The sequence below is a fragment of the Pseudochaenichthys georgianus genome, chromosome 13 (genome assembly GCF_902827115.2).
Source record: "Pseudochaenichthys georgianus chromosome 13, fPseGeo1.2, whole genome shotgun sequence".
Classification (NCBI taxonomy): Eukaryota; Metazoa; Chordata; class Actinopteri; order Perciformes; family Channichthyidae; genus Pseudochaenichthys; species Pseudochaenichthys georgianus.
In genome coordinates this window covers 29,394,707-29,410,486 of record NC_047515.1, presented here as the reverse complement: position 1 = coordinate 29,410,486, position 15,780 = coordinate 29,394,707, and the positions used below count along the sequence as shown (strand labels likewise).

General features: G+C 40.6%; 1 protein-coding gene across 1 annotated transcript in view; it reads right to left on the bottom strand.

The window, feature by feature from the left end:
* Nucleotides 1-11,179, bottom strand: part of LOC117457585 (leucine-rich repeat and fibronectin type III domain-containing protein 1-like protein) — a 220,192-nt gene extending 209,013 nt beyond the window's left edge. Inside the window, exon 1 of the mRNA XM_034097740.2 lies at nucleotides 10,006-11,179. The gene's annotated coding sequence lies outside the window, so the exon portion shown is untranslated. The remainder of the gene's footprint in view (nucleotides 1-10,005) is intronic.
* Nucleotides 11,180-15,780: the final 4,601 nt, after the last annotated feature.

Genomic DNA, 15,780 nt, shown 5'->3' with positions numbered 1-15,780 from the left:
TTGGTCTCCCTCACATACAGACACAACCGTCTCCAATGTCAATCAAACCATCATAAAATATGCATCAGGAGCCAGAAAATAATTAGTGTGTATGCGTGTGTGACAGAGACCTTTAGTATGAGTGAAAACTTGCACATGTGCTCAAACTGTTTGTAAGAGAATAACTAATGCATTCCTGAGTGTGTGTGTGTGTGTGTGTGTGTGTGTGTGTGTGTGTGTGTGTGTGTGTGTGTGTGTGTGTGTGTGTGTGTGTGTGTGTGTGTGTGTGTGTGTGTGTGTGTGTGTGTTCCTTTTTGCACATGTCCTATGTGTGCTAAACTCATGCAGTCACTCTGCCTCCACACTGCAAGCCTTACATCCATATTAAAAGAAAATATAACCCACATTCTGCATTTGTTGAGGCTCCCAGCCCCCATACTGACGGGAAGACTTCTGTACCCCAGGGCTTTCTTTCCAAGAACTGAAGCAAAACTAGAAAGTTGCAATAGATGTAGAAGGGAATAAATAATTTCCAATTTTTCAGCCAGATTTTCAATGTCAGATGACAGTTTCCCAACATTGTTATAATATTGTTAATAAAAAATGATATTATAGATTTAAACTGTAGTTATGCCAATATTATTCACACATGAAATACAATGTGTTGTTTTCTCTCTTACTTACTGTGAAATTATGCAAAAAAGACACTGTTGATTAAAGCTTACTTGACTGAAAACATATCACAGTGGGTTTTTCCACTGCAGATCATAGTTTAATATTACAAGTGCCCCAGCCACTTAAAGAGTACTATGCCTTTGAGAGCAAGCTTAATTTGCTATTTCTGATGATTACTCTGTGCTAAACCGCTGACAAGCTTAACAGACAGCTGCAGTGAGATAATGTTGCCAGTGTGTCATGAGGGAAATGTGAGTGATACAATGACTATACTACGATGTCCAGTTACAGAACCCCAGCATTGTGTAGACAATTCAAAGCAAAATCACATAAATCAGATACATAGATTATAGCTAGGGGTCCAGATAAGAATCAATGTTAAATAACAAACAGTTATAAACTATTATATACTTGGTATCCAACCGTCTGCTCCTATTGCTAAACTTTAAGAACCTTAACTTCCTGAAGAACGCCATTATCTATGGTAGATTGCCCTCTCGAGTCTAATTATGTCTCCCTACTATCTTGCAGACTATCAGACTCATAGTGTGTCAAGTGGACCATTTCAACCCAGCTGGGTCTGTGCTGTGAGCCTGTGTTAATACACACTCATTTGGTGAACTGCTGAGCGTGCTGCATCAAGGATTAAGGCCTGACTGTCCCTTCAGCAGCTGTTTTCAAAACCTATGACAAGGTTGGAATTCATTACTTGTAATTCTGTGAAGGTGTACAAATAGTAGATACAAATTAGTTCAGGGACACACACTCTCACCCGTTGCCCTTAACACATCAGACAGTACTCTAAGGAGCGCACATGACATTGTAAGTAACAGTACATTTTCTGTGACGGTAAGATCAAGACGATTGGGAAGGAAGACTTGTATAGGGCAACCTTGTTTTACTTAACACAATTAACAGTTAACAAAATATTCCTTACTCAAGTTCCCCTTACTGGCTAAGCATATGCATATGCAATAATGAATCTAGTGTATAATTGGCTGTGAGTAATATGTTAAATGTATTAGATAACATGGCAGTTGTCAAAACTGTTTCAAGACTAACTGTCACAGTCTGCTTTCTCACTCACCTATTTTCTGCATTAACATTCCTTAGTCACCTGGTAGTCACACCCTGTCTCTCTCTCTCACTCTGTTACACCCATCAGCTCCATTAGTATTTAGGCCCACTTCACTTTCACCTCAGTGCCGGATCGTACTTTGCAACATGCCAGTCTTTCCCGCATTATCCTCCAGATTGCTCTCCCGGTTTCGACCCTGCCTGTCCCTGACCAGCCTGCCTCGCCTGTTTCCTGACCCTGCCTGTACCCGGACTATTCTGCCTCGCCTGCTCCCTGACCCGTTCTGTACCTGCGACTCCCGTCTTGCTTTCTCCTGGAACCCTCGCCTGTCCCCGACCAGCCCTTTGCCTACTATCTGCCGTTGTGTCTCCTACCAGCCTATTGCCTTTAATAAAGCTGGTTACAGACTATCCCTGGTTTCCTGTGTATTGCATTTTGGTTCTCAGCTCGTTTGTGACACAAACACAAATTCACCATAGCTTAACATATACCAGTATGCACTTAAACATTAATGCATGCAACACAAAACAAACAAATATGAATGTTATATTAATAAAGTTGGGGATACAAATAAGCTTAATACCATCCAAGCCCTGTTGGCTTTTTCAATAATAATTAGATGGCACTGTACTATCTTTGGATACATTTACATATAAAAATATGATGATCTCTTAGGTTAACTCAATTTTTTAATTTTGTCGTGCATTGTTCATTTAACTTAATAATTCAAACATAGGACAATCAAAAATATACAAGAAACCGCTTCTAAAAACGATGCTGTCTGTTTCTTAGAATCTCACTATTCCAATATATATTCCAAAGTGCAGATTTTCTATTTTTAACGTAGGTTTTGTTTTTGGGCCATGGGTACTGAACACTTTTTCATCTTTACTTTCAATTGAAAAGTCAACCTACTATACCTGCAGGATTAAATATGGATAATTGAGTGCATGCACAGTTAGCAGAGACTCATGCCTGTAAGACACAGCCGACTGATAAATGGCAACATAAATAGAATGAGAGATGACCCATGAAAACTCTGGGTTTGTGCAGATCCTTATAACACAGACACTATCATTCAAACCCATACTACCTTCACTGTGAACATGCTATCGAAATAAGTAAAGAGAACACCTGATCGAGAAAGGAAAATGTGACAAATGATAAATGAATTATCGTCACATAACATAGAGAAAAATTACTGAAAATGGATGGAGCAAATGACGGGAAGACGAAGAGAAACCAAGTGGAGAAAAATGAGTGAGTGAGAGCAAAACTGTAAACAGAGTGAGAGGTGGATAGAGAAAGAGAGAGGCATCCATCCATCATGCCGAGCTGCTTCTGTCAGAAACGAGTAATAGATGAGGAGAGATAGAGAAGAGAGCAGCCACTCCTCTTCAATCCATCTCCACTCACTATCTGGGTTCGCTTGTCAGGTCTGCTCCATCACCCTAGGCCTAGACCAAGGCAATTACAGACTGAGGGGGTTACAGTTATACGCAAACATGGATACAAACAGAAATAATAAGCAACTGCATAACTTAAAATCAGGGAATTGATCAATACAGTTTAAACTATCCTGACGTATCACTTGACCTAAGGGTTGCCCATAAATAGTAACCAATGATCAAGTAATTAGTAATGAATGGGTTAACTAGTGTATTGGAATAATGACAATTTTCTTAGTGAGTAGTTCCTGATTAGCTCCGAACAAGCTGCACAGATACTTAAACCTAATGGTTACCTAATGGTCCAGCGATAAAGCCTCTCAATGTATTATCGAGGAACTCTATAAAATCGATTTCAGTTTCAGCGACTATGCTTTTTTGGCTTTTATAGGAGATACATTTCATTTTTACCAAAATTAGAATGTTTTAACGTATTTATTATACAACATTATTATCAAAATAACATGCTGTAAAAGCACTGGAAACACTGGAAAGCTGCACTCACTGCAAAAGCATCTCAGTAAATAGAGAATAGATTATGGCTTTTAGTGTAAAGCAACTGCACAAGACTTCAGTAATGGTTATAGTGTTTAAGTGGGGGTATCCACTCATTTCTAAATTTTTCGGTTTTCTATTTTTCGGTGGATTAGTTTTACACTGTGAACCAACAGGAAGGGCCGTAGGTGCTTACTGCAGTGCTATAAAATCACCATAGACCCTAAATATGCAGTGACAGTAAGATAGCCTTTTCATGCCCCATAACATGTTAATAATGGAAAGCACCAGTGGGCCACTATGCTAATACAATATGCTAATTACTGTGACCATGTTGTAAAATGCGATATTTTATTCATATCCTAGATGTGACCAGACAACTTGATGGGGCTTCAGGAGAATTGTCGGAAGGGCGGCAGGATTGGGTCTAATGTTTTTACCCGTCATGGCCAATCAAATCATCTACTTCCATTCCCATTTATAGCAGTTTGTTCCCTAATGGCAGACTTTTAGGGTTGTCCAAGATTGAGATACACATACTAAATGAGGCACATGTTTGTTCCACCTCACTGTTAAGGTCAATTAGGGACAGAAATCACTGATGTTACCTATTGTGCAGTTGTAGATGATAGGGGTGTAACGGTTCATAAACATTTCGGTTCGGTACGTTACCTCGGTTACACTCCTAGTAGATGAATGACATCCCCAAAATAAAATATTTCAGAATATAATTTCCATTTAACTCCACATAACAAATAGAGCTACATACATGAACAAGTCAACATTATTTAAAAAAGTTGAATTTGAGTCGAAGCATAAACAATACTTGATGTGATTAATGCTTTGCTTTGATCTACTGTGGCTTGTTTTGCACCTCAATTGTAAGTCGCTTTGGAAAAGGTGTTGCCAGAAGAGTAAATGAGTAATGCAGATGAGGGGTTATGTGTCAGAGGTTGATATACATTAACCCCTACCAGGTGAAACCAAGACTTATCATTTCTCTGGATGTGTTACTAGTAAGAAACAAAGCATATAATTGCTGCTGCACACTGCTGTATATCCAGGACCCATGTATTTGATAATAAATATGGTAAAAATAGATCCCACCACAATGATCCTGACAATTTGAGGTTACCTCCCAGTATTTTATAGTAGACTTCAGGTTTACATTTTAAACAATGTGCTTTTTATTGAAAGACATTGCCATCATAAATGTGTGGTGCTGTTACAAAAGCAAACCAAAACAATTCTGTGTTAGAAAAGCACACTCCAAAATCAGCAAAACTGTAAATGTTAATGTGCACAAGCCACAATAAGAAAAAAGAACATAATAAAACTGTCAAACCCAGAAATTAAGTTTGAAAACTTAAAGGACTTGTGTTTGGCTTATCAACGTTATATCCCTCTGCCTGCCTGCGTCTAATGCCATGCTGCTTGACATTCAGCACACTGCTCACTCCTCTCTTTCTGCTGGCAATATCCCTCCTCCTTTTCTTCACCTCTCTCTCTCCCTCTAACTCAGCAGCATCTCTCACCCGCTCTTCCCTAGTGAGGTGGGATTGCGCTATTGAACCAGCATCTGCTGCTGCGACGCACATTCACACACACGTCACACACACACGGACGTGCTCTAACTGTGTAGACATTTAAACCCCTACTGTAGTGGACAGCATGTCGCTGTGTGGAGAACATCATGATGACATATTTTGGACATTACAACTATAAAACAGCATGCAGCCATATCACAGTCCTAACACCTACAGCTTCCTGGTGAAATATGTTCATCTTGCTTTACTTCTTTTCTCAATTCTGATTCCTTCTTCTTCTTTTTCTCTTCCCTCATCCTCTCCCTAATAACATTTATAATGTTATCCTTTTCTTTTCCCCCTCCTTCTCCTGCTCACCAACCCTTCCTCCCCCTCTATTCCCTGATGTCATTATCTCCCCCTTCTCTTTGTATTTTAGCCCAAAACAGAATGGGTTCTTAATTGACCCCTCTTGTTGAATAAAGGGCAAGTCTTCCTAAAAGCTTCCTATGTTCCATTTTGTTCTTTAATCTGACTTCCTCCAGACTCCAATTAGGGCTGCACGATATTAGAAAACACTGACAATGCGATTTATTTTCCTCCTGCGATATATATTGCGATATGAAAACAGGAATTGAAGAAAATACAGTTTTTTTCCCGTAAACCATCCTATCTTGAACTTTAATGCTATACAATTGGTATTTTTTTAACTATATTTAACCGGATGAAGGATTTTAGTCGCGGACGTCTGGATCTTAAGTTATCAGAGCAACAAGCTGACCTGGAGAAACACATGAAACTACTTTATACTGTAGTAATAGTTTTTACCTTTAATCACCGGGTCCGTTTGCTTTGGAGATTTGATTGTGATTGGTGGTTTGCTGTGCATGCAGAGCCGGCATGTCACTCACTCAAGTACCCCTGACATGAGAGCCGGGCAAGTTTTCCTTTTGTAGCAAGCAGCAAAATAATTGTAACATGACGTGTTTGATTTAATTTGCCTACTTAATATCGTAGGTCTTAAAAAATAAACAATTCAAAATTAAAATTAAAAAAATCGCACATCCACGCGATGTGAATATCGCTCATGCGCATATCGCGATTATCGTCACGACACGATATATCGTGCAGCCCTACTTCCAATCTTCTTTTTCTGTTATCTGTCTATTTATAGCCTTTCCATCCTTTTACACATTTCATCATGGCAACATCACTCCGTTTTTTACTCCTCAAAACATTTAGTCATTACTGCATCCCCATAATCACACTTCTTTAAATAAAAACCTTATATTTGGGGTAGAGAACTCCATTTTCCCACATCGTCGAAACTGTATTTTCTTTCTCCTTCTGAAACTCATTGAGATTGAGCTCCATTTTATGTTCTGCTCCATCTCTCTTGCTCATACGAACACATCAATCAATTAGACTTACACTCCTCCATAACTCACACTTCTCTCGAGATGCATTATTCAATCTCATGTTGACAGAATGAAAGGTATTTTATACGGCCTCCAAAAGAAAGCTTTATTGTTCAAAGTGAACAATAAATAAATTCAAAGTTCATTTTAAAAGGTGCTTGGGTGTCATAGCCAGTCAGAAATGATGGGGGATCATAACACAAAGCTATGCCACTCAGGGTTTACGGTTGTGAAATCCATTATACAAGTTAATTAACAGTCCCAGATTATGTTCTAATAATGTACATGAACAAGTTTTATTCCATGCTTAATAAAATATAAATAACCTCCTTCAACTCAGTATCAAACATTCTGCTTGCCAGAAACTGTAAAGATGAATGCATATTCAGCTCATGTTAAATGTTAAGGGAACCTCACTTTTCACATTGCCACATGCACTCTCCCATCAATCTCCCACCTCTCCTGCACTTAATTAGGAGGGAGAAGAGAACGATTTGCTAATCTGAGTTATAGCCACCGGAGTAATTGGACAAGCAGTATGACTTCAGAGTTCAAAATGATCAGGAGGTTTGAAAGCATTTTTTCTCACACTTTCTGGCCCCATGTATCCCTCTGTTTTCTGTAACCTTCAGATTTAATCCCAATAAACCAGAAAGATCATGAAGCGCCGGTTTCACAGCTTGTTTTCCTACTGGAAATCAGGGTCAACGAGTCTCTGGCCTTCGTCTCAGCTCGAATGTCATTTCCTTGACTTGCCTTTGAACTGGTTGTGCAGTTATATGAGTCGGTCAATCCAGGCTTTACCTTATCTATTCTGACATCTGCTGTTCAAAGGAATAGCTCTACATTTTGACAAATGTGCTTATTGGCTTTCTCACAATGAGTTAGATTGGACTAAAAATTCAACTCTACCATCGGCAAATATGTAGTTGGGGCCGGCAGCAAATTTGAAACGAGGAAACAAGACAAGCTTTGTCCAAATACAACGAAATGAACCTACCGCCTTTAAACTTAATAATTTAAAAACCATTTCATTTGTTTAATTCATACAACAACTGAAGGTAAAAACAATATATTGTCGTTTTTAAAAGGGATTATGTACCAGACTATTCTGCTTGGGCACAGTAACTTTCTGCAGCCTTGTTGATAATACATATAACATAAGGAGTAGTTTCATGGATTGTGGGACATCGCAAATATTGTAAAAAAACGTTAAACTGTTTTATTTTCCCCAAATGTGTATCTGACCTTACTGCAACATCACCCACAATGCTTAGAGCTACTGTTTTAAAAACATTACTGCTCAGTTTAAAGTTGTGTGTCTTATAATTGCTTCATTTGAATCATTATGTACACAAAAAAGAGAAAAACACTTGTTTGCCATGAGAACAAATTAAATAACTGAACATAAAAATGTCTCTCTGGTATTTGACCGCCTGTGTAAACTCTGTTTCCATGGCAGTGTGAGAATATTCTGTTTATCCATGTATAGTGGTATTCATAGATATGGAGATGCATTAGCTGTGAATCCCAAATAAGAGCTTACCCAGAATATGAGCCATAACCCTGAACACTGCTCGCGTAATGGCAAACTCACTGTGACAGCAATGTAAGTAACCACGATGATTTCAAGAATTAAGGCCCAAGTCATTACAGCCCACTCTAGGCCTACATCAAGTAATTGCACACAAGCATGTTTGAAATGTATTTCGAGATTGGCTGGTGAGAAAATCTGCCTGCAATGTTCTCTGGGCATATTTACCAAGTTTGAGGCTCTAAGCTACAATCCCCTGTCAGTATTTGAGTTTGAGTGTGAATGTTGTGGTGCAAATCAGGTCATGATTGTAGAAACACGATGAAAGGAAGTTACTTCAAACATTTCCCATTGAAGTCCAGCCCGTTAAGATTTCTTTAACTGTACACGAGGATTTCACACATTGATTGTGATCTGAAAGGAATTAATAACTGGAAATCTTTCAAAAACACTGCCACTGTTCCAAGACACATTCAAACATGATGAGTCAATACAGGCAAGAAAGAATGACAAAATGTTATGTAGGCATAAGATTGAAATAGCTAAACAAGGCTTTGGTTAAGCCTGCAACACTTTCCGAGGCGGAAACAGGAAAACAAGCAAAAGAACCTTCCCCAAATCTCATTTAATCGGGCATGTGTGTTTACATGTGTTTTACGATGTCTTGGAGCCTTTGTAAAACCCCATCAAAATGCAAATGGCAGTTAGGGAAAAGGAAATGGCAGGTAAAGAGGAGCTGATGAGCTGACACTGCAAACTAAACTGTTGGCTGTGTGCAGCTTTTTTTGGCTTCTCTTCTTCTCTTTCCTTGGTGCAGCAACAACCATTACGCAGCGGTCCCTTTGACAATATACCATGAAGTAGCTACAGCAGCACGGATAGAGAGAGTATTCTACTCTTAGCCTCCAGCATGCGGCAGTTAGAGCTTTCTTAGGGGATCATTTGAAAAGCCAGCACCTGCTCTCCCTGTATGCTCCCTCTCTTCTATACATTATTTCCCCACTGACTGCCCCACTATCTGTTACATTTGTTTCCATCTTTCTCCTGGTTTATTCTCATTTCTCTACCCACCTCGCAAGCTGCCTTCCCTCTCACCTGCCACTATGTCTCTCTTTCTCCTGAACACCTCTCGCCTTTCACCCAGCCCATTTCCTTCTCTGTATTCCACCCCAGCTCTCTCCTCACCCTCTTCCCCTAACAACTCCTTTTAAGTCTCCCCTGTCTCAATTATTGCCTTGTCTCTGCTCCCCTAGTCCTGCTCTCCTTGCCAATTCCCCCCCCCCCCCCCAACCCCCAATGTAATCAACTGTAACGTTCTCCTCCCTTCAGCTTTGCCATCATCCATCCTTCCCTCATTGCCCCTTCTCCTCTAAACTCTGACTCCTCTCAGCCCCTTTTCCTACCAAGCTTTTTGTAATCCCATCTCTACTCATATCTGGTCTCATCTCCTCATGTTTCATGTTTCACACCAATTTATTCACGTTTCCAATGCATTACAACCCCCCGAGCATGGCCCCTAATGTCTCTAATATAGGGAAAGGATATGACCATCTCTAAATCGTATGAGAGAAACCCATAGCGCCATTATCTCCCCATCTGCATTCTCTCTCTCTCTCTCTCTCTCTCTCTCTCTCTCTCTCTCTCTCTCTCTCTCTCTCTCTCTCTCTCTCTCTCTCTCTCTCTCCCTATCTCTCCCTATCTAATCAACTCAACCCCTTCTAAAATTACAAATCAATCTCTCAAAAGCGTCTCAAGACACAAAGAGCATAATGTGATGATTGAAGGAGCAGAGGAGGGATGAAATTGTGCGATAATCGGACAGATGAGAAAGTAGATAAAGAGACAGCCATACCTGCGTGCCTCTCTCTCCTCCTCGCCGGTTAGGTACAAGCGGTTTCTCCTCCGTGCTCCCCTTCTCTTGTAAAGCCAGATGAAGAGCTCTGGAGCAAATAATATGTTAAATCATCCTCCTCCTGGATAGATAATTTACGAACCAAATAAGTAGTGATATCCACTTTTATTTTGGTTGTCTACCGCGCAACGCTGGTCCTCTTGAGAGGTGCTGGGGCACGCGAGGCGTTTCAATGTAGTTCCTTTGGAGTTTGCCTTAAAAGCCCGATGCGGGTACACGACCGGTGGCAGCTGATAACCTACAGCAATCCCGTGTCCGCCACTGAACCCTGGGACGGTACTGTAAGCGTGGTAAAACGCCGTTAAACCGGCGCACAGCCGCGTTGCGCACTCATTTGGTCTCCATGTGAGCTCTCAGCGTTTCCATTAAGACTCCGTTAATCGGTGATGTGAAGAAAAACGCACAGCCGTCGAAGGTTAATATATCTGGGAACGTGTGTCCTGAATAGAGAAAAAGCACTTAGTGTGGATAATAAGGAAACGTCTCAGGCTACACGGTGAAACCGGGCACGGTCTTCGTTTTTGGCTACTCAGCCGGCGTAAACTCCCCTACAGATGCTCTCTGGTCCCCATTCAGCAGCTGTCATTCCTGCACCAACACATTTGGCTCATTCCCATCTCAAAATATTTGCACTCTGCTGTAGGACAGTAATCCTTTCTGGTTGCTGTGTATCCGTCTCAAGGTAAGAACATGATCAATTTGATAACAACTGGTTAAAAAATAAACTGCAGAATCAGAGAGGCTTGGTAAACGGGCGTCCACTCCTCTCCAGCCACAGAAGTGACTTTGTCTTGACCTATCTATCTGTTCTTCTCGTGTCGGTCTATCCAAGGAGAAGCTCCGGACAAGAGTGCAGGCTGTCCGGTGGATGGAAGCCTATGATAAATCCCGCTAGGAAACCAGCATCAAATCATTCCTGTCCTTTCTCCACTCCTGGCCGTTACGAAGCACTCTGATCCGCCGGTGAGCCTCTACGTCCCTCCTGCAGTCACTTTCACACAGTGCGTCGGTTTGTCCCGGGAGGCGATACGCCTACCAGCCCCTCTGCTGTCTGTCTCCTTCCGTCTGTGTCCGTGTCCGAGTCGCTGCTCCGGTATTACCAGCTGGTAATAACCGATGGATACGTTATGACGACTGTCCGTGATGCCATCTCCGGGGCGTTTGCCTGGGAAAAGTAGTTGATATAAATGGGGTCTAGCAGGAGACACAACACACATCAACACGGCCGGAGGTTCTCAGTGAGGGGCGGGAACCTCAAGAGGGCCGTGGGAATGCAAGTGCGACCCTTGGTAAAAGTAGTTCCCTTTTATGATTTTAGTATTATTTATTGTAATGGTAGTTTTCAAGTATATCTATTTAGGAATGGAATCCAACTGAGAGTTTTTTCTTGTAACAATATACAAAATATTTATAAAAATCCTGATTATTCGTTGTTGATGTTAATATACTCAACATCTCCTAAGCACACTGTATAGGCCTACCAGTGAAAATGAATGTTGTAGAGATGTAAAGAGCGTAGGCAATGCGAAATTGTCCAATAGTTCTCCCTTTTAAAGCAATCATTTGACGTGTTGTGTTATATGCTGATTTTCTTTCTTAGCTGGCTGATTAATTTGACTGTATCATTAAGGATGGTCAGCTTGTCACCAATTTGCAGCCACATTTCATATGACGCATATAATGATGACTTTGAAAAAGCCCTACTTGTAATGACCACTAGAGGATGGAGATGAGAAGATTCTCCAAACTCAAGCAAAACAATAAAATGAATGTGACATTTGACATATACCTTTCAGTTTGAGGGTCATTAATACAAATGCAAAGGTGTGACCTTCTTTTGGACACAGAAAACCAAAGCATCAAATGGCATTACTCAACAGCTGCAGTGATGAATGCTAGCATCAGACACGGGTACAACAGCCGGCACATGAGGCAGATTGATGGGTTCACTTTCCATATTCTGCAGGGTTTCATGGTTTATAAAGTCACAGTGTTCTACAATTATCAGATTAGCAAGAGGTGGGATAAATGATATGGTGTACTGCTGGCATAACATAAAATAGTTCAAGGTTTTTTTGTGGTGGTTGGGCTGGGAGTGCAGGGGATCATAAAGAAATAAAAACAATATCAGAGGAAGGTAAGAACTACAAGACAAATAGATTTAGAGAGAGGACAGAGATTAAACAGTGGCCAGGAAAATGAAAACTCTGAATGTGCGCATGTTCTATACTCTCAATCTAAGTAGAAACACCTCTGGCCTATGGCCTAAAATTCAGTCTAAGAACAGATAAATACATGTGCGTGCTTGCGGATGTGAGAAAGATACCGCATGTCCTTCCTTCCTGCAGCGGTCAGACTATACAACCAGCACAGCCCCTAGTAGACCCCCCCTCCCCTACACTCACCACAACACAGACTATATCACTGCTTGCTGCTAAATACCAATCAACTATGTGCAATATGTGCAATATATATATATATATATATATATATATGCCGTTAATAATATACCTGGCTGCTAAATTCTAAGAACTGTTACAGGATTTGTATTTTGGAAAGTATTTTTTCTTTTACTTTTATTTTTTTATATTATATTTGTTCTATTATATCATAACTTAGTACTTTGTTCTTAACATAGGTACCATTACGCTGTCTGTGGCTCTTTCCTGCTGTAACAATGCAAATGTCCCCTCTGTGGGACTAATAAAGGTATTCTGATTCTGAGTCTGATAAATGTATCAATTGAAAAACAAGTAGGAGTTGGGGATGTTTTGGATGAATCGTTTGTGAATTAACATGCATAAAATTCAACGTTGGTGGCATTTGTAGGAGAATGGAATGAGACTAAAAGCAGGCTGCAGCACATGTTCAACTATTTGTCAGAACAAGAAAAATGGGTCAGAGTTTCTGATGGTTCCTATCCATAGTAATGTAAGTAGAGCTGGGTGTCCCCAAAGATACTCCAAATGTGCTAGTTTTGGGAGCCTCATATGAAAAATAATTCCTAACTTGAAGTATTTTGCTGAAATAAAACAAAGGGACTTGGTATTGGACTGTTCATTGGACACAATTAGGAATGTGATGATGTCACCTGGGACTACTGGGAATTTAAATTGTGCATTTTTCTTTATAACTATACTTACAATTATCAAAAAAACAGACAAACAAATTATATAAATGTATTTGTTACTGAACTAGGTCCTTTGTCACTCCATGCCAAACAGCCCATGTGAATCATTTCTAACCCAGTTAAGGTACATCAAAAACTTGATTAAGGGTTGAGGGTTAAGGTTGAGGGTAGGAAAAATGTGGCTGGATACTAGGAAAGAGTTACAGACACTGGTCTCCCATGTCTCACTCAACCAATGGACTAAGAGGCTGTGTGGTGATGTAATAAATGTCTGCCTTTGTTTCCTGGAAACGACAAACAGAAGGGTTCATAAGAGGCTTGAAGAGGTCCTTGTGAGGTAAGAGTAAACATGTTATGTTTAAGGCATTTGAATAAATTACCATAGCTGTTATTTCTTTCTGCCGAGGGCAGCCTTTTTAAGTTGCAGCCATTGTCATTGTAAACATATTACCATATCACTCTTTTTCTTAAATCCACACAAAAGCAAATGTCTTCTGATTGACTAATTTTCATATCTCATTTTATTATTATTAATTTTGTTTTCGTTTTTGCCTACTGTCATTTCAGTGCTGAGTGTGTTGACATTGCCTTGCTGACTTGCTGTGTTTCACAACAATAAAGTGACTGTGAAGTTAAGAGAGAGAGATCGAGTAGACACAGAAAGGGCAAAAGAGATAAAGACAGACGAGGAGAGAAAATGTAAGAGAGGAAGTTAGGGAGATAAAAAGAGGCGGAAGACCCTCCAGCTGAGTCAGCACCATGGACAGCGCTGCAGCGAGACTCAGCCTCACAAGGCCGGAACAAGCTTTATCCTCAGAGAGAAAAGCCAAAAGCTCTTCTCAACATTCTCTGATCTCTCTCACTCTAACTCCCTTGCTCTCTCACATACTTATCTTCCATGTTGCTCTCTCTCTCCCTCTCTCTTTTTTTCTGACACACACAAACTAGTCATTGCCTCCCTCATCTCCCTTGCCACCCTCCTCAACCCTCCACAGTTTGCAGTTTGTTTCTTATCATTTCTCTGCGTAACTGCTCTCTTTGTGGATCAGGAAATACTTGTGTGTGTGTGTGTGTGTGTGTGTTCAGCAAATTTGGAGAGGAGGCATGAGTAGAGGCAAAGTTCAAAAGGACAATGCCCACCAGTGGCGTAGCCAGGAATTATTGTGTGGGTGGGCCTGGAGAAATGTAGGTGGGCCACGGGGAGACATATTAAGCGTGGGGTCTGAGCTGAAACTTCATTAATGATTTTAATGATTTTGTAATGCACTAATAGAACATAAGCATAAATTAGCAGTGAAAACAAAAAACATAGGCACGGCGGCCTCAGAATGTGTGTAAAACTGACATCCAAATAGGGATGGGTATCGTTAAGGCTTTAACGGTACTATACTTTTATCGATAGCACTTATGCTTATGCTCCAGGTTCAGTACCAACCACATCATAAAGTACGCGGACGATACAACAGTGGTGGGACTCATCAGGGACAACAACGAACAGGCCTAAAGGGAGGAGGTGAAACATCTGACAGACTGGTGTAACACCAACAACCTGATCCTGAATGTCGATAAAAACAAAAGAGATCATTGTCGACTTCAGGAACAAAAAGCACTGTCACCCACAACTCCACATCAACGGCACAGCAGTGAAGACTACAGACAGCACCAAGTTCCTGGGGGTGCATATCACAAGCAGTCTGACCTGGTCCACTCACACTACATCACTATTTAAGAAGGCACAGCAGCGCCTACACTTCCTGCGCAGATTGAGAAGACCACAGCTCCCCCCTCTGATCCTCACCACGTTCTACAGAGGAACCATAGAGAGCCTGCTGACCAGCGGCATGTCCATCTGGTCGAGAGACTGCAACGCCAAAGACTGGAAGTCTCTGCAGAGAGTGGTCAGGACAGCAGAGAAGATCATCTGAGTTTCTCTCCCTCCCATCAGAGACACCGCTCAGAAACGCTGCCTGACAAAAGCCCAGAACATGTTTAAAGACCCCACTCATCCTCACTATGCTCTGTTCTCCCTGCTGCCTTCCGGCAAGAGGTTCCGCAGCATTAAGAGCAAAACAGCCAGATTCTGCAATAGCTTTTCCCCCCAAGCCATCAGACTGCTGAACAGCAAGTAGACCAGTAACATAAAGATTACATTACGCTGTGTAAAGAGCACATATTTGTTATATAGTATGTCTATTTTATTTATATAGTAAGTCTTTATATTTTAAACGCACACTTTATCTTTAATTTTGTCAGCACCACGTCACTATTATTTATTTATATGTACAGTTTTAGCAAGTTGTTATATTGTCCTGTTCCTGTAAGCCAGTACAACGACATTTCGTTATAATAGTACACTCTGTGTCTTGTTGAAATGACAATAAAGTATGTCTATGTCTATTTCTTATCGATCCGGTCCTTTAACATTACTTTTATCGGTTCTTTTGGAGAAAAAATAAGGTCAACTAACTAAACAAATTGTGAACAAAACTAACATTGCTTTTTATTTAAATTAAATACATAATATGTCACATCAAAAGAAACAACAATGTTTTAACAAATCGTATTAAATAATGTGATGACTGGAC